The sequence below is a fragment of the Otolemur garnettii genome, unplaced genomic scaffold (assembly GCF_000181295.1).
Source record: "Otolemur garnettii isolate 467f Iridium unplaced genomic scaffold, OtoGar3 scaffold00009, whole genome shotgun sequence".
Classification (NCBI taxonomy): domain Eukaryota; kingdom Metazoa; phylum Chordata; class Mammalia; order Primates; family Galagidae; genus Otolemur; species Otolemur garnettii.
The window spans coordinates 18,789,255-18,813,767 of NW_003852404.1; the positions used below are offsets into that span (position 1 = coordinate 18,789,255).

At 36.2% G+C, this 24,513-nt stretch overlaps 1 non-coding gene across 1 annotated transcript; it reads left to right on the forward strand.

Moving 5' to 3' along the window:
- Positions 1 to 12,868: 12,868 nt before the first annotated feature.
- LOC111723281 lies at positions 12,869 to 12,949 on the forward strand. The gene has a single exon (XR_002771854.1). It is a non-coding gene; the product is annotated as a small nucleolar RNA SNORD74 (small nucleolar RNA).
- The last annotated feature ends 11,564 nt before the right edge of the window (positions 12,950 to 24,513 follow it).

Consider the following 24,513-nt stretch of genomic DNA (forward strand, 5'->3'; position numbering starts at 1 on the left):
ACTTTATGTAAGATTTTATTATTTTATGTATGTATCAGTGCAATACACTCAAAGTTATTTATTGGAAGAACAGTATGGATGACGAAGTGAAATCTGTCCCAGTTATTTAGAAGGCTGGGGGAAGAAGATTGCTTGAACCCAGGAGTTTCAGGTTGCTGTGAACTATGACACCAGAGCACTCTACCCAGAGTAACAGGGTGAGACTTTGTCTCATTAAAAAATAAAAAAGAAAGAAAGAAATTTGAGACAGATCCCCTTTGCAGGAATTTCAGAGTAGGCAGCTCTGAACACACTGAAACTATATAAGGCTCAGAAGGAGGAGAAGCAACAGGGCTTCTGAGGAAGATTCTTTGGAATGCACTGTACCTGCCACCCCACTCAGTCTTAGTGAGAGGAGTTGGGATCACTTGGAGAGCCAAGATTGCACAACAGAGGAGAGGGGCTTTGAGTCCTGCCTGGGCAGCGCAGATGCCACACTTGGATTCGTGAGCTGCTTCAGCTTCGCATCAAAGGAGAGCTGCCTACAACACTAATATCTGCTTGAATGTCTAGAATTTCTTGGCGAAAGGAGTCATGAAATAGCCAGTTGACCAATGTAGTTTCATTTCTGAAAAGAAGCTGCCTAACAAAGCCCCTGAAAGGATGATAGACACCGCTGAAGAGAACCCGTCTGGAGTAGATGCCTAAAAAGGAGAGCCATGGATGGCGCAGCCGTGAGACGAAACCATCCCCTGAAACATAGGAAGTGCAGTCGAAGGTTCCCAGAGGGGTCCCCTGATGTGTACCCCAAAGCATTGTAACAGTGTCAGACAGCTCCCTGTCCTAGAGAGGGAGAAGCCACTGACGACAGTCAGCGTAACCTGAGGCTCCCTGAGGTCCTCAATCCACCCACAGCAGCTATGCTAGTAGGTGGTAGAAACTGCCTGGAAGAGGATGCGGGGGGACGGGTGGGGGGATGCCCGCCTGGGGGAGGGGCGGCAAGGAGAAGCCAAAGACATCATCTTTCCAGGAGCAGATACAATCCAGGCAAGAAGAGAGATGAGTTGGGAGGGATGGGCAGCAGCAGCAACCAGATCACACAAGGCTTTTGAACCTCTTTTTTTTTTTTTTTTTTTAATGTCAATCTGTATGAAATAACAAAGACTTTGGAAGGTTTTAAGTGGACAGTGACTTGATCAGATTTATGACTTAAAGATATAAATCTGATTGCTCAATGGAAAGACATTATGGATAGAGAAAGCTAAAAATCCAAGAAGCACAGTTGGGGTGCTATTTTACTAATTTATGGGGTAGTAGCAATTGAGATTCTCAAAAGGGGATGATTTAAAAATACATTTCTGAGGTAAAAGGAACAGAATCAGATCGGGGGAAGTATAAAAGATAGATCAAAGGCGACGTCTGTGGTTTGGGCTTGGAAAATTCGGTAGATAAGAACATTTCCCATGGGTGGATGGTGAAGTAAGACTGGAAATCTAACTGGAAGGGGTTGATGCCAGGCCAAAAAACTCAGCATCCCAGAAGTTCTCTATTAGAGGGTTGTGAAAGTCTTTACCAAACATAAATCTCCTTTACCATTCCTCAGGAAATCGTTGACCGCACCTTCCAGGTTCCAGGGATATGAATAACGCCCTTTGTCATGGTGCAGAATTTCCATCAATCCTTCATTGCACACTGATGTATTTCCACTGTCTTCTTAATCACTTCCTTAATGGTGTCCCGGCCACTACCCAACTTCACATTTCACATCCAGCAGTAACCTTTCTCAGCTTTTTTAAAGGTTTCTTTTTATTTTTTTTGTGAAAACTACTAACACTTATATTTTCCAGCTATAAGAGATTGAATAGTTTGTTGGAACCCAAAAATAGATAGCACTAAAGGAGGTTACGACAGAGTGCTGAAATCTTTTTCAGTAGGTTGTGTTAATGGTCATTGGCTAACGGGGTAAAATACAGTCCATAATATTAGTTTTTATTGACTAAAAGCTGAAAATAGCATTCAGTGCATATAAATAGTAGGTGATAATGTTTTTCTCTATATATGTTTTGATTTTTTATAAAAGACAGACTAATGGCTTTGAACTCAATAAGCAATACTGACACTTTTTTTTTTTTTTTTTTTTTTGCTTTGATAACTGGACTATTGCTACATGATATATTAACATCAGGGGAGCAGGGTGAAGGAGAGATGGAAACCCTAAGCACTACTTCGTAACTTTACTGCAAGTTTAAAATTATCTCAAAATAAAAGTTTGCAAAATCAGCAACGTCTGAACAGAGTTAAAAGGGATATATGTATACAAAACACTGGAAGAGACAAAGGTATTCAAATATCAATATTAAAGAGCTGCTATTCAGTGTTGTGTGTTTATTTATTCCTGATTAAAAGTGTGAGATCATTTGCAGATCACATCTGATTAAAATCCTTAAACTAAGATAGAATGGGAATAGTGCATAAAATACCTAGAGCGTAATGGATAAACAGTAGTTAACATTATTTTAAAGAGTTGTCAAGGAGCTAATAATTCACTATAAATCTGAATGCAAAATTGTCTACCTTATAAGCTAGTTTCCACCTTTTCTTAAGATAGTATATTTAATCAATTCCTATAATTCTAAGTAGGTCTTGTAGCTTTATCTAATCTGTTATTCACGCACCATTTTTTTTTATTTCTTCAGATTTAAAATGTCAGCATATACTTTAACTGTGCCTTCTCCCCTTTCTTTTTCATTTGAAAAGTTTCTAAATCATACCAATTGTTCATTTCCAGTATCTTTACTTTTATGGTAAGTCTTGACTGCTTTTCTCAGATACTGTATGAGAATATACTGCTAACTCCCATCCTTCACACCCCTGACTCAAATAATCCCTCCTATGTTCACATAGCAATTCATTCTTTAGACATTGTAGATCCGAGCATGTCCAAAATCCTTCAAAAGAAACAGAGATAGGAAAATGGAAAAAGAACACCTCCTCCAGAATTTGCTCTACATCAAGATTCATATTTTGCCAACCTCAACTTATATCCCTTCTTTCCAGGAGTCCCCTGCACTCCCGCCAAAGTAGATGGTCTACTGTTCCCTACAGAGCCCCATGTTCTCCTGTTCTTGCCGTTGCTCATGTTTTAGCTATCTAGCTAAAGATTCTAGTTCTCTTACATAGTCAAAGGACCAGATTTCATACCTAAATCCAGGATATAACACTGAGATGGCAGAGTGATCTTGCACTAAAAAAACTCCCAGTGAAATAGGCTTCTCTCATGAAACTTTTCTGACCCATCTGTCACTAGGTAGATTTTCCATCCTTTGACATGTCTGAAATGTTTTTTTTTTCCTTTTTTAACCTCTTTATCACAAAAAATTCATCAAACTATTATTTTAAGCTTAAAAAATTAACCAGCATGCTACTTTGGCTAATCACATAAAACTCCAAAAATATAGCATTTTAGGAGGTTTTGTGTGATCTCCATTTAAATCAGACATGACTATAAGTGTTTTAGAAACCATTGTTGTCGAAACTATAAATCTCTTTTATCCTACATGCTGTTCAAAACTGCGAATTAAAGGAAGGCATAGCTGAGCTTTGTCTATGTTCAGTTCACTCCGTTCAGAATCCTATTCAGTGTTCATGTTTATACCCAATACTTATATGACCCCTGCATATGGTGGTTTGGACTGTGTCCTATAAAAGGGAGACTGGCCAGGGATGTAAATAAGACTGAAATCCAGTACAGTCTCTGTTTATCGAGCTAAAAGCATTACACTTGCAAGGGTGCATGTGTCATCTTCATAGAGGAAAGGCCACCTTTTTAATAATTCACACAAAGTGTAAGTGGGGATTTGCTGAATTAATGAATTTTAATACATCGTATAGAAACTTTTCAATACTGAATTTTTTGTTGCTTTATTTAAAATCCAATTTTGTTTATAGGAGTGCAATTTTCATCTAAATGTATTCCAGCTTAAAAACAAAGTAGACTTGTATGAATTAAACATACACACTCTCCCCAGAAATAATAAAAAGATACATTAGGTCATTGGATTGATTTCCTTTCGAATTTAAGATTGTTCCCTCTTGTGTAATTTTCATTGTTTTATCCCAGATGAGTTTAAACTATTTAGGTTCTGGTTCTTATTCCATTTCTAAAGATTGCATATTGAAGAGTCTATTGGAAGTTCCTCATGATGACTTGAAGAATGGATGGTTTTTATCTTATGCTTCTTTGGTGAAGTACACTGGCTTAAATACAGAGTGCTGGATTATTACTCCTGTGGTAGCTATTATTATTAATATTACTTCTTATTACCAGTGAACATCTCCTTTTGGACAACCATCGTGTTCATAATAATCTTAATCTCTAATCCTCTCTATCAACTACCCAGATATGTATTGTTATTCTCATTTTTACAGGAGAAAACTCAGATATTGAGTGATTTTCCCAAGTCCAGAAGGTAAATATATGTCCTAATTAAAATTATAATCCAGGTCTTCCTGGTACAGAACAATTTTCTACTCCTTCAGTTGGTCCCTCACAAACTATGTTCCACATTCTTTAATAAATTCCTTCAACAGATATATATCACTTACTTTGTTGGTGCCCTGAATTCTCTTAGATTCTAGGAATAAGCAAGAGAGACATTATCACTGCGTTGATGGCATTTACATTGGCAAAGAGACAATAAATAAACACATATATATATATATAACAAGAGTCCAGGCACTGACAAGTACTGTGCTTCTAAACAAATCAGGACCAGGGCATAGAGCATAAGGATTTAGAGAAGGAATTCCCATGGAAGTGATGTTTTAGTGATGAAAACCACATGGAGTAAGTCCCGTGTAGATTGAGTGACTAGAAGGCTAGAAGGGTCATGGTCTGTTAGAGAAGGAACTTCTTGAAGGCTAGTGTAGCTATGACATGATACACAAACAGAAGAGTGGTAGGAAATGACGTCAGAATATAGACAGAAACCTTGTCATGTAGGCTCAAGTAGGCAAGAACTAAGATATTCTTCTAATGAGAAACTATTGGAGAGCTTTATCTAATGAGCTTTATCAGATGTCCAGATCCAGGTCCACAGTTTTAAAAATCACCTTTACTGGTGTGAGGAGAAAAATGGAAAGAGAAATACCTATTAGAAGGCCATCGGAGGATGATAGTGAGTCAAAGAAAAGTGGTCATCCTGGAAGAAGGGAGAATTGATTATCGTGCAAAGGACTTGAAAGACAACTTGGTAATAGAAAGGACATGGTGCCAGAAAAAGAGCACAATGCAGGATCATACTACAAAGGCTTGACACTTGAGATACTGGATAGATGTTGGTGCCATTTACTGAGGCCAAGAGTATTGGCAAAGAAAAGGATTTGGGAAGTGGATGAGTCCGTTTCACATGAGATTAGTCCTTATGGCATTTCATTCATCTGTTTTTTGCTTTGAATCTATAATATTTCAGTCTCTATCAAAAAGATCTAAAAGATGCTGATAGATAGATACTGCCTATGGATGTATAGAAGATATATACAAAAAATTGTTTCCGTACACACATCTCTCACCCACCTGCCCAACATACAAATATGAAAGTTCCCTTTTTGCTTTATATTATAGCTACATATTTATTTGTTGGGATACTTTCATTTGAATTATCAAACCAGTGCTTAAGATCTATGAAAGAAAACCCATGCAAGGAGTGTTAATATTCTTTTTGTTCTAGATCTTCCCTGTGATGTTCCAATCCAATCTTTAATGGGTCTATTTCCTCTATCTATAATGAATAGTGCTCTACAGGCTTGAGGCTGAGAGCAAAAATACAGAGTACTCTGGGATTTTCGTTGTTGGTGATAGTAGATTTTCTCTCTTGAACTTTCTTCTAGCACCATTCTCAAATCACATTTCTTCCAAAAAGCCCTCTCTGATTGCTTCAGGTTATATACATAAAAGCACAAAACTCTTTTTAAGCTCTAAAGAAGATATCATTTGTATCACCTCTTTAGCACTCAGAACCACAGAACTGACTTATAATTCTTGGTTTACCTTTTTCTTTCCTTTTTTTTTTCCTCCAGAGCCTTTCTACCCAGAAGGATTGCAAATAACTTAAAGTAATAAATGATACCTTTGAATGTTCATATCACTGTGTAATGAGTCTAGTACTCATATAAGATAACTTTGATTAGTTTTTGCTGATTAAAAAAAATCAGAAAGTCAATCTTCCAAAATTCAAAAAGCATATAAAATTGCAGTTGTTCAAGGACTTTTCGTATATCTGTGATATCTGAAACCAATATTATAGGTATTCTATTACACTTTTGCATTTGCTACTTTGCTAAGTAAATTGCTACTTGCTAAAATTAAAAAGGACAAATAGACAAGAAGAAAAGAATGTATATCTGTGCCTGGTAGTGACATTTTTTTTAGAACTTTATTTTTTTTAATTATTTTTAATTATTTGGAACTAAAACAAACATTGTCATGATTTATTCTACCTGTAACCAGTGTGATCTGCATGAATACTAAAATAAACTGGAATAACTACCCAAGTTGTAGACTCCTTCTCAAATGATATTAAGTTTAAATGATAATTACATAGTGACAGTTACTAAGATTAATAATACTATTTATTTTTCTTTTATGATGGGTAAAAACCACACAAATGACAATTTTTTTTATATTATCTATTCTAAGGGGGGAGAAAATCTTTTGACCAGGTAACAAGTGCATATTTCCATGTATCCATGGTAGTTTTCTTTTCTGTGTAGGCAAGCCTCTTGTAAACTTGAATTTGTATGAGTTAATCCTCAAGGATTTTATCATCCTTTGGTACAATGAACAAATAAGCTCTCTGACCAAGTACAACAGATATTTGGAACACTGGGACCCAGCTCAGGTGCAGATCTTTTTTTGTGGCTCAGCCTAACACAATAAACTTTCCTCCTTAGGAAACTGCTTGAATGAAACAAACAAACAAATAAACAAACAAAGAAGGAGAGAAGGAAGGAAGGAAAGAAGGAAGGAAGGAAGGAAGGAAGGAAGGAAGGAAGGAAGGAAGGAAGGAAGGAAGGAACCTGACATGATAGGTTATCTACAGAAATGGCTAAATTTTACAACATCTTCAGTTACAGTAGACATACCAAAATTATTTTTCTCCAGTCACAGTTGAAAGCAGCATGCCCTCATCTCTGTTTTATGTCTATTCTCATTGACCAGCTTATCCAGATAATTACATTTTCCTTTCCCACAATTTTGATTCAATCAGTTACAAGTCAGTCTTTTATATTTGCTGTGCCTGGTAATCAGAGAAAAATTTGGTTCAATATTCAGCTGGGTAATTCAAGTGGACACACAAAATAGTTGATAGTCTACTCTTAATGACTGGAAACAAAACAAAACATACACACAAAAAAAACCTCATAAGGAATAAATCAAATTTTGATGAAAGAAAAGATAAAAGACTTTGGTGGGAATATAATGAGAAGGATGGTCAACAGAGAATTTCTAGCTTTCATCTTCAGTGTCTTTTTAAATGTGTGACTTGTGGAGTGTATCTACATTCTTAGCAAAGTGTTGCTCAAACTTTCACTACCATATTAGCTTATATGTGTAGCAAATCCCCAGATATTCTCAAAAATATCTTAATAAATGACCTTGCATGTACCTTCTTCAGATATAAAAATAATGAGAATATTACTGCTATTATTATTCATCTAGAAATGGTCTGAGGAGAAACAGAAATATAAGGTCTCAGTTTTTTCCAGTGGATCAACAGAAACTCAATAAAGAGAAAACTATCAGGAACATAGCTGTAAAACATTCAGTTTTCTCTCCATGCCCAGAAGAAAACATCAGGTAGTACATCTGGCTTTGGGAAGATGAAATTTAGCTCATCTCTGTTAATAACTTATATGACATAAACTTTTCTGACTATTTCAACAAGTTCATATTCACCTCTTCCATAGTGCCAGGTACTGTGGACAGAATGAGGGATAAGACAAGGAACTCTGCCCTGCAAACTCAAAGACAAGATGATAGACTGACCCTCAGAAAGGTATCTAGATTTTTCAAGGACAAGAGCAATGCCTAAACTTTCTCTGTTATTAAAGCAATCATAGCTCTTACGGGTCCCAGAATCTTCATATGTAAAAACATAGAGATGGAGTGTATGAACAATAGGGCTCATGCTACATCAAAAACTCCATTGTTATGATTACAAAAAGTGGACAACACAATTAGAAAGGAAAAGATGAATAAAGTGGAAAAAATAGAGAGAGAAAGAGGGAGACAGAATGAGCCAAAATAAAGAATGGATTTCATGGAACCACAGTCTCAGGCGAAGAATGTCAAAGTGAAGTTGTCTTAGGCTAAAACTTTAACAAAAATAATATGAAGAAAGACGCTCAAGTTTCAAAAGGACCATTTATTTGACATACGTGGTAGTTGATTACTGAGGGAGCTTTTCAAATCATGTCGCTATGGCCAGAAAGCCATGCAAAAAAGCTATCACTTTTTTAAGAATCGAAAGGAAGACAGAGACAAAGAAACTGAGGGAGGAATATACTAACTAGAGCCCTGCAAACCTACAGATAGACACAAAATGATGAGGGCAGCAGGGAGAGGGACGGGTAAACTCACCTAGTGGTCACAATGGAAGTGTGTATAGCACAACCCCTGGGTCAAGGGTTCAACTACATGAACTTGACCTAATGAATGTAAACAAAGTAACCTAATCACTGGTACCCTCATGTTCATCTGAAATTTAAAAAAAAAAATTGCTTATATACGATACTAAATTTTCCTTATATAAGATATTAGTTGGCTATTTTGAACTCCACATGAACTTGATGGACACTCTATAGTCTATTAATTTGAAATTGTTCATACACCACTTGCAATAGAATGTCTAGACTAGAACATCATGTTAGTTCAATAATAAATGTAGAGTGAATATTTAAATGTTGAATAAAAGGAACTGCTAGGGGCTAGGGATAGCATCATTCCTGAATCTCCTCCGTGAACAGAAAATAAGAATGGAAAAGACGTGGGAATTGTCTTCCCCTGAGGACACGCGGTATCTTCAGCAGAATTACTTTGACATTTTTCATTACTTTGCAATGTGTACATTCTAATTAGAGGAGCCTATGAAGAGATGGGAAGTAAACAAACAAAAACAATGGCAAAGTTTGATATTAACTAAAGACAGAAATTTTTTTGTTGGTATTTGTTTGTTTTTTGGACAGAGTCTTACACTATCCACCTGGGTAGTATGCTGAGAGGTCATCACAGCAGGCTCAAACTCTTGGGCTCAAGCAATCCTCTTGTTTTGTTTCAACCTCCTGAATAGCTGGGAATACAGGAGGCTGTCAGAATGCCCTCAGGTAGTTTTTTCTATTTTTAGTGGAGACAGGGATCTTGCAATTGCTCAGGCTGGTCTTGAACTCCTCACCTTAGGTGATCCATCTGCCTCAGCCTCCCAGTGTGGTAGGATTACAGGTGTGAGCCACCGTGACCAGCTGGCAAAACTTTTTAAAAAGAAAAACACATGCCATTGAGAATTGGTGTTTAAGTATTCTGTACATTGCCATGAAAACATTTCTGTAAGATTTTAGGAGGAGGGAATATTGCCATGAATGTTAGGGAGTGTGTTCTCTTGGATTTGAACATTGGAAGTTATAATGTTAAGGTAAGTTCCCAACCTATAGTCTCGTTTCTGTAAATTCTGTAAATCATAATTACTTGCTAATTTTTTAAGCAGTCTTAGCACACACAAAGGAGATAATTAGAAAAAATCATGTGCAAAATTTAGTATAAACCCTCTTTTATCAGAAATACTCTATGTGTTGGTTGCATTTGGATCATGTAGAGAAATTCTTTTCTTACTATCTAGTGGATGTATTTTTCTTAACTAGATGTCAACTATACCTTGACATATATTTGAGGTAAGCCTTAACTCATGAGGATGGTTTTCTTTAAACAGTCTGTTTAAAACCATATGACCTCAGAAGGAAAAAAAATAAGAGAGCCATATCCTACCTCACACATGTAACTTTAACTTTCAACAATGCTTATAGGGCTATGCTTGTGTTAGCAACACAAGATTTCGTGTTTTTTTAACTTATTAAATAGGTTAGATGTAGATTATTAATTAGATTCCCACAGAAAATTTCTGTATATGAACTTTAACCTGTGGAAAATTGGTAAATAATTTCTTTGGCCAATTGCTGCGCTTTAACTTTAGGATATTTAAAAACATAATTAAATCATCTTTAAAAATTAGTTGAAGACATAATACACAGAATTTCTTCCCTAAGTACATTTTCAGGATGAATTTCATAGTGAGCAATTGGAAATTTCTTCAGTAAAATGTCACACAGACTAGTAAATTAGCATCTGTGAATTCAGTTCTGGAAAATTTCTGACTCACAGTGGTTGGGTCCAAGTGTATTATTTTTCTTTGCTTACATTCCTTTCTCAAATGACTGGGCAAGCTTATCATAGGACCAAATTATTTAGTGTCAAAACCATAAACAAGAATTCAGGATAGAACTCAATGTATTTGATGCCTCTTGTATGCCAAGAACATAGAAAAGGCATGGAATGGGCACTCCTATACTTTAGTCTGATAATCCTCACAATAATTCTATTTATTATCAAATAATGAAATTAAGGTTTAAGCTAGAGGACGTATGTATCTTTTCCAAGGTCACATATCAAGTACATAGAACAGTGTGGAATGAACATATTGTTCTTATATTAAAACTACTGCTTTTGTGTTTATTCCACACTGCCCTTTATAATATTATAGATTAGTTCTCAGAAGCCATACCTTGATTTGAAAATTGTGTATACTCAGTTTGAATCAGACATTGCTTTGAGAGAAACCAACGGAGTTTGCTTAGCATAACCTGCTTTTACAATATCTGCAAGAATTATTTTAATGTCTTTTAGTAAAGCACTTTATTTACATGAATTGCTAGATCTATATCTTCTCAAATCCGTGCATTTTTATCATCCCCTATATAACTTTAGCATCAGGTAAAAATGGTAATATATTAAAGAAAAAAACATACCATGAAGAATAGGGATTAGAATTTATATCATCCTTAATTCCAATATTTTACTCATGATAACATACTTCTCAATAGCACAGGCCATAATTATTATTTATATATGAACTAAAATCCCCCCACTTTACCTATTATTTTCATGTTACCAGCTTTAAAGTCTATCTACAAAGAGGTTAACCTAGAATCATAGTCCTATAAAAAATGAGAAGAGCATTTCTCATTTTCACAAACTTCAAAAACGCTGTGAATTTGACTTAATCCTTTTTCCACGTGGCTAATTTTTAATCATCTTGGGTGGTAGAAGGATGATGTTAGCTCATAGGTCTTTGAAAATAAATCAACAGTAATTAACCCTACCTTTAATTCTAGTAGGCCAGCTCATACATCAACAGAAGTACCCTGTGTATTTGAAAATACAAATAGGGCATGTCTGACATTTTGGAGCATCCTTAGAGAAACATTGATTTGTAATTCAGATCACATAGCATCTTTGATTTTGCCCACTTGCCCATGCCCTTTCCCCACCCCTTCCCCCAAAATAAAGCACAAAAGCTTTATCTGGAATGGATGGAGAGCAACCCAGGAATCTGTGCAGAGACTATCCATCACATTTCTGTCTTAATTGAATGACACCAGAATGAGATCGATAAAATGTAACAAGAGACAGCTTTGCATTTCCACACTCACTTATTCCCCCTCTCCATTACTCTCAGCCACTGCCGTGACCAGAAAGCCCAAGCAGAGAGCACGAACCCTGCTGCCAGCTGAGCTGTTAGGATATGAATAAACTTGTCAGAGAAACAACAAAACTTAGAAACGTTAGACAGGAACTGGGGAGAGAAAAACGCTATTAAAGGAACATCAAATAGGCTTCTTTATGAAAACAATTTCATAGATGTATTCTCGCTCCCAAACAACCTCCTCAAATGCAAATCTCAACAGCTCTCCCTATGCCCCCAAGATTTCTTGAGACTGAATTTTGGCTGGCTCAAAGACAGTTGTGGTTGACAACTCAGCTCAAACCTGTTAGGCCTACAATAAATGCAGGGCAGCTGTGATATGTGTATGTTCAAGGTTCCTGAGATCTCCAATGCATTATTGATAACCTCATCACTCCGCTAAAAGCAAAGGCTAACATTGTTATAGTCTCAAGCTTCTCCTGAAGAGCTCTGGCTTTGCCTGGGTATTGATCACAGGAAGAAGTAAACCAGAGAGCAAAACTGTGATGTAAAATCAAGAAGGTTAAGAATTGCCTGTACTCACTAGGAGTGTGTTAACCAAAACCACGTGGCCTACTGTGGGGGTTTTATACTTTGACAGTTTACAATGTGCTCATACTATTAAACTAGATGGTGCAACAATTAATTTAATATTCCACATCTTGAGCTTGTTAGAAGTTATCCCTGAAACAAAAGCCTGTATTATAAATCAAGATAAAAAGAAGCTTTCCATGGTCGTTTTTTTCATTGTATATTATTTTTAAATTTAATTAGAGTTGACCACTCTGTGTTCACATAGCTTCTTTACATTGCTACATAACCCTTCATGGAAAAGTATGTTCCTGCAGGGAACTTAACACAATTGTTGTCTTTTATTAAGCAATAATGCATGATGATACCAGGTCTTAGTGCCTAGTTCTTTTTAAAGTGTAGATATTATTTAAAATCAAATGATGCATTGAATGATATGGCAAAATGGAAATGTCTAATTCTTTAATTAGAAAGATACAGAAGTAACATCTAAAGTATGAACTAGAGCTTGAAAATTTTGTATGTTCATCCCGGGCGATGAAATCTTAAGCAGTTTATTCCTGCTATTAAAAAGGAGAGAATGAAACCTACATTTGGTAGGAACATCTGAGAGTGCTGATGAATGCCAACAGCTTGGACGGAAAAAATACTAAGAGGACATTATTTTTCATAGCCGGAAGATGGCCAGGTAATTTGCAAAATAATCATTGGCCATAGGTTAGTCCTATATTCCAGAGCAAGTTAGTAATGATTTTGATTGAATCATTATTTGTGAATGAAAATCATAGTCATGTGACTCCAGGGAAAAACATAAACAGTTTGGTTCCACCTGAAGCTATCGCTCACCTGAAGCAAGAGGTGTTGGCTGCTTGCCCAGTCAGCCACATGGCCTGTAGTAATGAACCTGTCCCATCCACCTTTCACTTGCTGAGGCCGGTACTTGATGTCATGTAAATCTGTCCCAAGTTACATTTTGTGATATTGCCCACTACAGAGTGAAGACCCAGAAAAGGTAATATAGTCAGAAAAGTAACCTGAGTCTACACACAGGCCTCTGTGGCAAGACATAAAACATTGTGAGTACATTCTAAAAGACGTCAAAGCACCTCCAGGCTTATCACGTTGCTTTATTGGGCCTTCTGCTTTTTAATGTAGTCATTGCTCATTTTCCCAAGTGCTGCAGGAGCTCATCCCCTGGGAAACGACAAGTTTCGCAGAATGTAGTGCTCCTTCCTGCAACATAAGCTAAAATGGGCGTGGAATACATACATTCTACCCCTAATCAAAAGTTGCCGTTTGGTTCAGCTGATAGCTGTCTACTTAGTAGTGAAAGGGTGAGGCGATTTCTGCTATGGATGAGCACATCACTGAAAAAAAAAAAAAAAAGAAAAACCATGAAAATATAAAAAATAACACCAGAGTTTGGTAGCTCTGGAGTGGCCTCTGGTCTTCCAAATGCGTGTCAACCTCCCATTGGGGTAGTTGATTAACCCCGAGTATGACATGTGGGTCAGAGCCCAGGAGCTGGATGTCACTGCTTGGTGTCGTGAGTTCACAGGAGAAACACAGGCGATGCTGAGGGGTGGGCGTTGTTGATTTTATTGCATGTGGGTCGCTCTGAGTTTTTCAAATGCGACTATGGCTAATTAGAGAGGTACTGGCACAGTGTGGACTGATGAAAAACTGATTACAATTATAAAAGACTTGTGGGGCCAAAGCAGTCTTACATACTGATGCTACTCGTGCTGGCCCCAGCAGCATCTACATGGCTGTCAATTATAATTACGTGGGAAGCAAACTGGGTTTATCACTTCTTCTCCTATAGGATCTATTAGCCCAACCATGTGGCTAACAGCACTACAGAGTTCTACTTTCTTTCCTGTATTTTCCTTGAACAGTTAGACTAAGAAAAAACTCTATCCTATGGAATTCTCCACAGTCCATGACATGGCAGGATTATCTTCTCTAAGTCACTTTTATAAGACTTGATCAGTCTTACAACTTGAAGTCAGTTTCACGTTTGTGTAGTTTTCACCTTGCGGACGTTCCACACGGACAGAAAAACAAAAGCAAGAAAAGATATTGGTTATCCATCAAAAAGGTTAAAAAGGAACAAACAATTTTACTTGGGAGAATTTACTTTCTAGCTGGAGCACACAAAAAAAAGAAGAAAAAAATTATCTTTGTTTAATCCTGCGGGGTGAGCTATTGCAATACAGCATCTAAACACAGTCTGTGTTTGAGTTTTGTCCTCTCAAGAGTATTCTTCATTTGGGAGAAGTGCACTTATTACAACATGTTACAAAAGAGTCTGAATGGGTATTCAAATAACTGCTGTAATGAAAAGATTCTTTTTTTCAAGGACACAACCACAGAGTCTTATACTTATTTTTGCTTTGCTATGGGCATTCTAAAATGACAGAGAGAGTCTCATTTCTGTGTCTCCCCCCCCCCCACTATTTAATTGTTCTGGTTTGTACAGTGTAAAACGATTCTGCAATAATAAAACATTTCAACTTTGTACAGAAGGCAAAGCTTTTCATTTGAAGTTTTTCTTTAACAGGAAAAAAAAATCGAGAAAATGGGCTTGACAGCTTTAGAAAGTTCAAACAATGCCTCTTGCCAAGATACATATTTTGGGAGTTCTCTCTAATTTCAGATTTGGTGCATATGTGTCCTGCGAACGATGAATGCTTTCAATTTCAAAGTTCAGTTTCTTCTTTCTCTGTTCCAATGAATATTCACCATTTAATCAAAATTATTTTTCTAATTGCTTCATAAAAACTTTTTTTCAGGCTGAATGTGAGACCCTCAGCTCTACGTTGTACATTATGGCTCGATCTAAAACAGAGTAGGTCATAAACTCCAAAATGGTACCTGATTGGTAAGAGTAAGAACAAGGGAAAGAAACAAGAAAATGATCCCTTAAAGTAGTAGAAAACTTTTATATTTATGAATTCATAAAAATCCTAGGGGAATCAATTGAGAAGAATTTTTTTTTAAGGAACAAATGAGCAAGTCACGGTTTGGGCTGTGATTATTGTAGTGGGATGTTTAAGGTTGTAATATTTTCTCCCATGGGCATTCAATCTCACTTCAAAAGCTAGTGTACTCTCTCACATTTTCTTTTTCTAATCTATTACCTACATGGGACACCCTCTTTTACGTTGAAAAAATGCATAAGACTAAACCTTTATATTCTCAAGTGTTTGTATATATTTTCCCTATAAATATAATTCTTGGGAAAGCATTCTTCTTTGGCAGAGCAACAGAAAAGTGGAGAAAAAAATAAACAATTTTTTTTGAGAATAAATTTAACTATCAGGGGTGAAAAGAAAGACAATCCTATTAAGTTCTGTGATACCTCACAAAGGCTCTTGTAGCCATGCTAATTTCAAAGTTGCCTACACAAATAGAATAAGGAAAATGCATGTGGCCAAGCAGTTGAAATTTGTAATTGTGAAATTTTAAGATGATTACAATAGGATTCCATTCAAATCAGGAATGTCAGTTGGTATTTCATGAAAACACCTAAACCTATAACAAAAACTTCCTTCAATTTTAATGTTTTAAAATTTTTGACAAGCTGTTTAAAAGACTTGTTTAATTATTCATAGAAAAAAATTATCTCATAGATCTCTTAAGAAAAGTTGCTTTTAGATATTATCTACAACTGAGTTAACACAGAGAGGAAAACCCACAACAGTGCTGGGCCAGGATTGCAAAGACCTAATTAGTATCATGCTATAGAAAAACAATGAAGTGATTTTGTCACCAATTACTGGCAATTAGCCTAAGTACAACAGTTAATTTCATGGAAATAAAACCACTATAAAATGAAAGGAACAAAACCTATCATAATTAATGGCATTTGCCTGCATTCCTCTACTGATTATTTAATTAATGAACCATAAAAGTTTGAAGCAATTTGAACAGCTCAACACATGTGCAAAATCCTAGTCTATCTAGATTTTCTGATTTTTAAGCATCTACAGAAGGAAACAAGTAATTTAGTACAGAATTGTGTACATACCTTGAATTTAAAGATGTCATACTTTCAGAGCATGCATCTGTTAAACAACACACTCTAGTATATTAAGTTACACAGATATATCTTGTGAGAACTATATTCTGTTAATGATGATTCTAGATACAGAGGACTGATTTTCAGTTATTGTAAAAATGTTACAATGTTGAGAGTTCCTAGTTTCCCTTGTTATTTTATCTAAATTTTTCTCTCCACTTGCTCTTACGTGGTTTTTCTAGCACGACACTGTGATCTGAGCTCATGAGCACTGGAATGTCCACGCGAGTGAGCCCACATCAGTTTCATCCCCTGCCTTCACTCACTCTGCCCCAAGTTTCAGTGTTACAGGGCCACGATGGGTCCCAAGGTCAAATCAAGCTTTAAAATGTTGGTCTAGCTTCTCCTAAAGCTAGAAAGGACTCAGATCGCAAGGTGCCTACCAATTAATAAAATTAAAACAATTCCAGGTCGGTGACTTGCAAAGCTGAACTTCAAAAAAATGCAGCCTTGCAAATAATGTTTCCAGTTTCAACAAGTTCAGAAAACAAAATTTTAAAAACCTAACAAAACGTCTCTACAGACCATTGCTTAATGACCAGCCAAGTGGATTTTAAAACTTTAGGTACACAAATAAACATTTTAGAGGTTTTGTGGCCACGCAGAGATAAGATCCTCTCTGGGGAGACGACTAGAAACTGCTGGCCTCCTTTGTGCAGACTCCTGGAATGTGCTTGCTTTTCATTTCTTTCTTTGTGTCTGGCACACTGGCCTCACAGGCAGTGTCTTAAGCCATGCAGGGTCAGGGCGAACAGAGAGCTGCATTCATGGACAGATCAAGTTTATGTGAGAATCTGCTCCTCCACTGCCCTCAATCTCCATATGAATTGTTAATAAAATCTCAGCCTGAAAGCTCATCACCCCAACAGTGGGGAAGTCATGCAGAGAATCCTCTCTCGTTCAGAAAAACAAGATTTCTTTATCTTTTTTATCCTTCGCCAGTATTCGTGGGAATTCTGCCATGTAACCTCCTCCTGAACCAACCCCCACACCCCCAACACCGCACTCCTCTCTGCCACTTTCTGGGTTGCACCTGATCGTTGGGAAAAGCGGGGAGCCGAAGGACAAAAGAAGCATTCTGACAGCCACAGCAAATCCCCCAGAATATCAACTTTGCCGCCGCAATACTTGGCTGCTGTAAAAACCTTCAGGCGAAAGGAAATATCAATACTTAATTTTTTCCAGTTTGTGTCAACCAGCTGGAAAGACTTTCGCATAGCTTTATGACATCACATGAACTAGAGAGCCACAGATAGAATAAAAGGTCACAGATAAAGCCAAGAACAGAGTCCTACCCTAATTAACTTGATATCTCCATGCAAATACTGGACAGGAACAAGCCCCGGTGTGTTGCAGGCAATCTTCTTCTAACCTTGCTACAGTCTAGCTGGGCCTCTTGTTTCCTCTGCTTTTGCTCCTTGCAAACTGTTTTAATATCGAACGCTTTTCAGAGGGATGGGCTGATGAACGAAAACATGAATTTCCTGCTTGCCCTTTAAGGTGGGTTAAAGGGGGTGCTAGCAATCAATTACAGAACAAAAGAACAAAAAAAAAAAATGACTTAAGAACCTACCAGTGAATGTGTAACATTCTTTGCAGTCTATTTTTTTTTAACTAAGCAATCTATCTGTATTTCACCCTTATCATAAATAGTATACAATACCTAGTTTCATTAAAAAAAAAAAAAGAAAGTTTACTCAGTAGCTCCTAAAGGAAATCTACTGTTTTCTACTGAAAAATTCTTTAAATGTATTTCAATTCCAGTTCACCTTGACAATGGTTTAACAAGCACTAACAAAGTTTGACAATTTGTCTGCAGTTCTGCTTCAGATTTTCAGATTGCTTTAACGCATTGAGGTCTATTTTCAGAGTAAAAAGTTACATTTTCAGAATTTCAGAATTTCTCTAAAATTCTGGCTTTACTAATGTTTTGTTTCTCCATTTTATTTGGGTAAACGAGACAATATTAATTTTTAGCTATGCATATCAATGATTCCAGTCAACTCTTCTCCCTGCAGCTGCATATGTCAAAGAAAGTTGGATACTTTTTAGATAGAATATTTCCACAGGATACATGAATAATTTTGATTTCAATAAATGGAATGCAGATCTCTATCACCTGATATCTAGAACTGCTACAAGGGAATATCTAAAAAGACAGAAATGCACTAACTCCAACCTATACACATCATTTCTGTTTTTTCTTAAGAGCCAAATAAAAGGGACACAAAATGACTCCATAGCCACTCACATAATAGAGTCATACAAATGTATTATCTCACTCAATTCATCGAAACAAAAAATGGCTATTATCACCAGCTTACACATTGTGCTGTAGCCATAGGTATCACTTTTTGTCTGTGAATCATAGAAATAGGTAGCCCTTTAAAAGTTTTTCTTCTATAAAATGGATCAGAAGTTTGACACATTTTACACATAAAAGAAATTTGATTTTATATTAAACATCTCAGTGTCTCATGAAATTCGATGTAAAGATGAAGATTTAGAAATTTATTAAATATACATGGGAAATATAATTATAGTATAAATTTCAATGTTATTCTATAGCACTGTTCAAAATTGTCATTATAATTAATGTGTGTTCTATTGTTTGTGAATGCATACAAATTCCAGGGGTTTTGAAAATATACTTAAACAAAATTAATCTTTTTTTTTTTTTTTTTTTTTTTTTGCAGTTTTTGACCAGGGCTGGGTTTGAACCTGCCATCTCTGGTATATGGGGCTGGCGCCCTACTCTTTTGAGCCACAGGTGCCGCCCATAAAATTAATCTTTAAATATATAAAAGTCAGCTAAGGGGTGGTAGATACATCTTGCAAAGTTGTATAAATATGTGAAAAGAGTTCTTTGAGAGAATAGGAAATGATCTGAAATATATATTGCTTTTTGTGAAATAATCAATGAGCTAATTTTATGGTCATGAGTTTAATATTTAAGTAAGCCTATGTGAAACAAAATAATTTTTCTTTTTCTTTTCTTTTTTTTTTTTTTTTGAGAAAAAGTCTCACTATGTCACCCTCAGTAGAGTGTTGTGGCATCACAGGTCACAGTAACCTCAAACCCTTGGGCTTAAGTGATTCTCTTGCCTCAGCCTCCCAAGTAGCTGGGCACTACAGGCGTCTGCCACAACGCCCGGCTATTATTGTTGTTGTTGTTATTCTTGTTTAGCTGGCCTGGCTGGGTTTGAACCTTTGGTGTATGTGGCTGGCACCATAACCACTGTGGGTGTTGAATCGAAACAAAATAATTTTTTCTATGGGTGCCAAACCAAAACAAAATAATTTTTCTTCTTAAGACTGTGTGTGAGCTAGACAAGTGGCTCAGTTTGGGCGGCCAAAGCAGGATGATCACTTAAGGCCAAGAGTTCAAGACTGGCCCATCTGTACACAAAGTAGAAAATATTAACCAGTGTTGTGGTGTGTGCTTGTAGTTCTAGCTACTCAGAAAGCTGAGGTAAGAAGATCACTTGAGTGTAGGCATTTGAAGCTGCAGTGAGCTGTGATGACACTGCTATACTCCACTGGGTGACAGAGTAAGTCTCTGTCTCAAAAAAAAAAAAAAAAGACTATGCATTTCTGAATTATATCCCCTCAAACTTCAGTGTAATAGTTTACTTTCACTAATTGTCAAAAAGAACATTATTCTTAGTATAGAATCTTGAGGACCAAACCTTAATTTCTATTGAAATGGGCATTTTATGAGAAGCAAAAATTAATAGCAAAATTAATAGCTTGTCAAAACTTGTTACTATAGTTGTAGAGTAGAGCTCCTGATTCTCTTTCTAAAGACTATGTCTCATTGACGTGCACAGATCCTGCAGTCCCTATCAAGGTGAAGGAGGAAGCCAGGCCGAACGTGAGTGTCCTGGAGGGCTTAAGAAGTTGTACACTTTCTTCTCTGACAAGCACCCTGGGAGCCAGAGGGAGGACCTGTCTGGAAAAAATAGCCTGGAGATGATAAAGAGATGATGTATAAAGACACGTCATCTGAACGTACCTTTTTATATTCAGAATAAAGAAATCAACGTGGTTCTGTGATGAGTTTTAACAAAGCGTCCAGAGGGCCTTCAATAACCCTAGAGACGCGTCAAGGCTTCCATATTATTATGGACTACATGTTCGTATCTGTCCCAAAATGTCTATGTTGAACCCTAACCCTCAGTGTGGTTGTGTGCCACGATGGGGCCTCCGGGGAAGTTAATTAAGCTTAAATGTGGACTAAAGGTGGGACGCTAGTCGTATGGTATGAGTGTCCTGTAAGAAGAGATACCAGAGAACTGATGCTTTTTCTTTCGTGCACACACATACAGAGGAACGGCCAGGGGAGTAGATTTGCTTAGTTTTAATGCCTTCCCTGAAACATTTTCACAGGACTATTTTTTAATATAATGCTTAAAAATAAATCAAAGATCAGCATGACAAACAGCGATATCTTGACCTGGTGCTAAGCTGTTTCTAAGGCTTCTGTTCATTATGCAGGCCTCTGAAAGTGACTGGTGTGATCCTCCTCTCCCGTCACAGGAGGCCTATGTGTTTCCAAACTTGAATTTCACTCTGGCTTCGGGCCTCTTCTGCTACATGACAGGGTGACTTCCTCGACTAGCACACTCCTGCTGTCACTCTCTTCACTCAACCTTATTTATTTTTATTTCATAGAGTACTGCTTTATCAGAAGACTTCAGATGTGAAAGAGACTCATGTATTTAGGAAGATGGGTTATAGAAATTCAAAGATAGTTAAAACCACCTTTGGTTTTGGGGACCCTGGGACGATACTGTGGGGCTCAAGGAAAGCAGGGTTACCCGCCTGAACTTGGGCAAGCTAATAATCCTTCTTCTTGGTTTCCTCGTCTGTAGAAGAAATATAATCTCAAAGGCTTAGGGGCAGAATTAAGTGAGTTACTACACATTGGCCAGAGAATGGTCGGGCAATGTTAACCACTCAATATATATTAACTACTAGTAATACTCTGCCAGATTGTCATGATGCATATGAAAAACTCTACAACAAAACGGAAAAACTGTAACTGATCATAATAGATAAAATTAAATAGAATTATATGAGATTGTCCCCAAATGTATTAAAATTTAACTGGCGAAATAAGTGCATTTATTACAGAACTTTTTTAAGAACACTAGATAACACCTCTTTGGGCAGAAGGCTATGTAAATGAGTGGTTTCTGATGCTCCGATGACTGATCAGCATGCTAGTAGACGATAATGTGCTTCTTTGCTTAAAAATGGATGCTTAAAAAAGGTAAAGGATGTTTTAAGGAAAATTTAAAAAATTGTTTGAGTCACAAAGATTATGCAGTTATCAAAATGTTCGTATTTGTCTCAAAATGTGCTACATCTACAGGTAATAATTGTAAAGCCATTTAAGTATATCATGGAGACAAATATCAGAGCCTGTTCTATTTCTAGCCCCATTTCTATCTTTCCAATTATTATATATTTCTTTGAAATTTGTAGTGAAGATTTTATAAATGTGATCTACCTTGCTGTTAATTTCGGTTAATTTCTACCGTCATTGAAGAAAATATTATGTGCGAAATATATAAAATGTCAAACAAAACACAGAGAATTTTATTGGACTTTATAGTCATGCTATAAAATAAATAACTGAGGTGATTTATTTCAAGAGAAACTCTAAGAGCAGATTTAATTATAAGATGATACAAAAACAAGATATAATTTTTCCAAAGTGAAGCTTAAAAAACAAGATCAAAATCACCAAAATGGCTCCTACTGAACAGAAGCACTGCCAAAACTGTCTAACAGTGGGTGACATATATCCTTGCCATAGCTTTACAAGAAATTATTGTTTCTAAATTGTAACATGGATGTTGCTAGTGCAATTTTATTCAACAATCATTTTTTTTTTTAGAAATAAACACATCTACCAATAAAATCAAAGTATTCTGTAAGTAACAGCAAAAGTTACGTATAAAACCCAACAGGAGTTGAGATAGATAAAATGTGGAGGTTTACCAAAAATTTTGAAATGTTTCTCAAGATTTTTGTTCTTGGTTTTAAGATAACCCTTCTGATTGTAATCCCAACATTCTGGAAGCTGAGATGGTAGGATCATTTGGGCCTCGGAGTTTGAGACCAGCCTTGGCCACATAGGAAGATGTCATCTTTACAGAAAAAAAAATTTTATTAAAGTTTTGAAAAGCTCTTAAATAATTTTAGAAATCTAGGGAATATGGTTGTTCGTGGTGCATATATATCAAGAATGTATCCTTTCATTATGTTTTTTAACATACATAGTTGAAGTAGAGTGTCTATTTCTTTACATACATGTTCCTTATTCAGGTTTACTTAGCTCTGGAGATATTAGTTCCCTAAGGAGTCCCTAAGTCTCAAGAATAAATGAGAACAATGTACCCCGTTCTGGTGATTGGTACACTGAAAGCTCTGACTTGGTATTATAGGATTCATCATTGCAACAGTAACAAAAAATCTTGTACTCGCTAAACAAACAAACAAAAAAAAACTGAAACAAAGAATACATGAAAATTAGTGCTAAAAAAATTTAAATACTAAAGTAAAGCAGATTTTAGCAAAGGAGGAAAAAAATCATAGTTTACTTGTAACAATGAAAAAAGTTTCATTATTTTACTAAAATATAAAAATGCAGACTATATGTGTATTGTGTTATAATAGCTTATAGTATAACTTCTCAGCACACATAGCTGCAATAGGACAGACAATATAAATATAAGCGGTTAAAGTAGAATTGGAGAAATAAAATAATAGACCCATTCCACAGAGAGGGTAGTTTGAATGATGCTTAATTCAACAAGAATAACTTATCTAATGGAAACATAATTAACTGCCCTCATTACCAAAGAGTCATAGCTAACATCGAGTACTTATATTATGCTGGGAAAGGTTGGTTGTGTGTATTCTATTATATTCATGAATATTTTACATGTTGTGAATATTCATATTAATTATTATCCATAATATTTATTCAACTACTTAACTGTAGCTTATTATATGAATAGCATGTGCTAGATAGATTATTAACCTCCTGGCAAAGATAAATAAGACATGGTAAGATTTTTGCCTTTATGAGGGAACTACTATTTTCTTCCATGTTTAAAAAGATGTGAAAACTGAGGCATGTACCTCCAACAATAGGAGGAAGATACAGGCTACTAATGCACTGTTCCTGACCCCAAAGCTTGTAACGTAATAACTGACAAAGCGAAGTGGTAAATATTATCAGTGCAATCTTTTTGCTTTCCTACATTAAGATCTTGGACATTTATTAATTCTCTCTCTGAATTGTCCTCCCGTCTCGACCCCCCCCATTTGTGTGTGCATGTGTGTGTATGTGTGTGTTTGTGTGTGTGTCTCTTTTCTTTGAAAGGTTTGGGAATCTGGCAAGAATGAAAAACTATCTGGAACAAAATCTTTTCACTGTACTGAAAGCATGATGGCTTCTAGACTCCTTCACAAGAAGTTAGCACCATAATTAGCTATTGAAAATCTTTTACTTTACTCTCAGGATAGCATATCTTTTATTCATAGAAAAATTTAACTTAAATTACAGTAATTTCAACCAATCTTGGAAAGAACGTTTCCAATATGGCTTTTAATGAGAATTATTTATTGGCATGACACAACACAGCCAGATATTATCAGTTACTTAAGGAGCTCAACCCTAGGGTCAATGCACCCTAGTAGACCACAGTAGAGAAAATGTGACACTGTAGTTTTAAGTTCCTTACAAATAGGATAAGCTACAGCCTACCCAGTAGTATGGTGTTTTTTCCTCCAAAATTTTAAACTTAAAAATCTTTCTATCCTATCCTAATTTGTAACTCAAATATAATCGAGATATGTTCCAACGTGAGATTCAAGCTGAACAGAGGATAAAGTTGGAAAGGGGCTTTCTAAGAGTTTTGCAGAACAGTATCTTGGAAGGTCATCATTTGGAAAAAAAAAACAATGATAAAAACATAGACACACAAGATGAGCTCGGAGTCCCTTGCTGCCAGAAATGCAACCTTCAGAAGGGTATCCAATGATCTGTCAGTTTGATTAGTATCTAGTCTCTTTATTTTCCTGGAGCTCTTTATTTACTAATATTAGGCA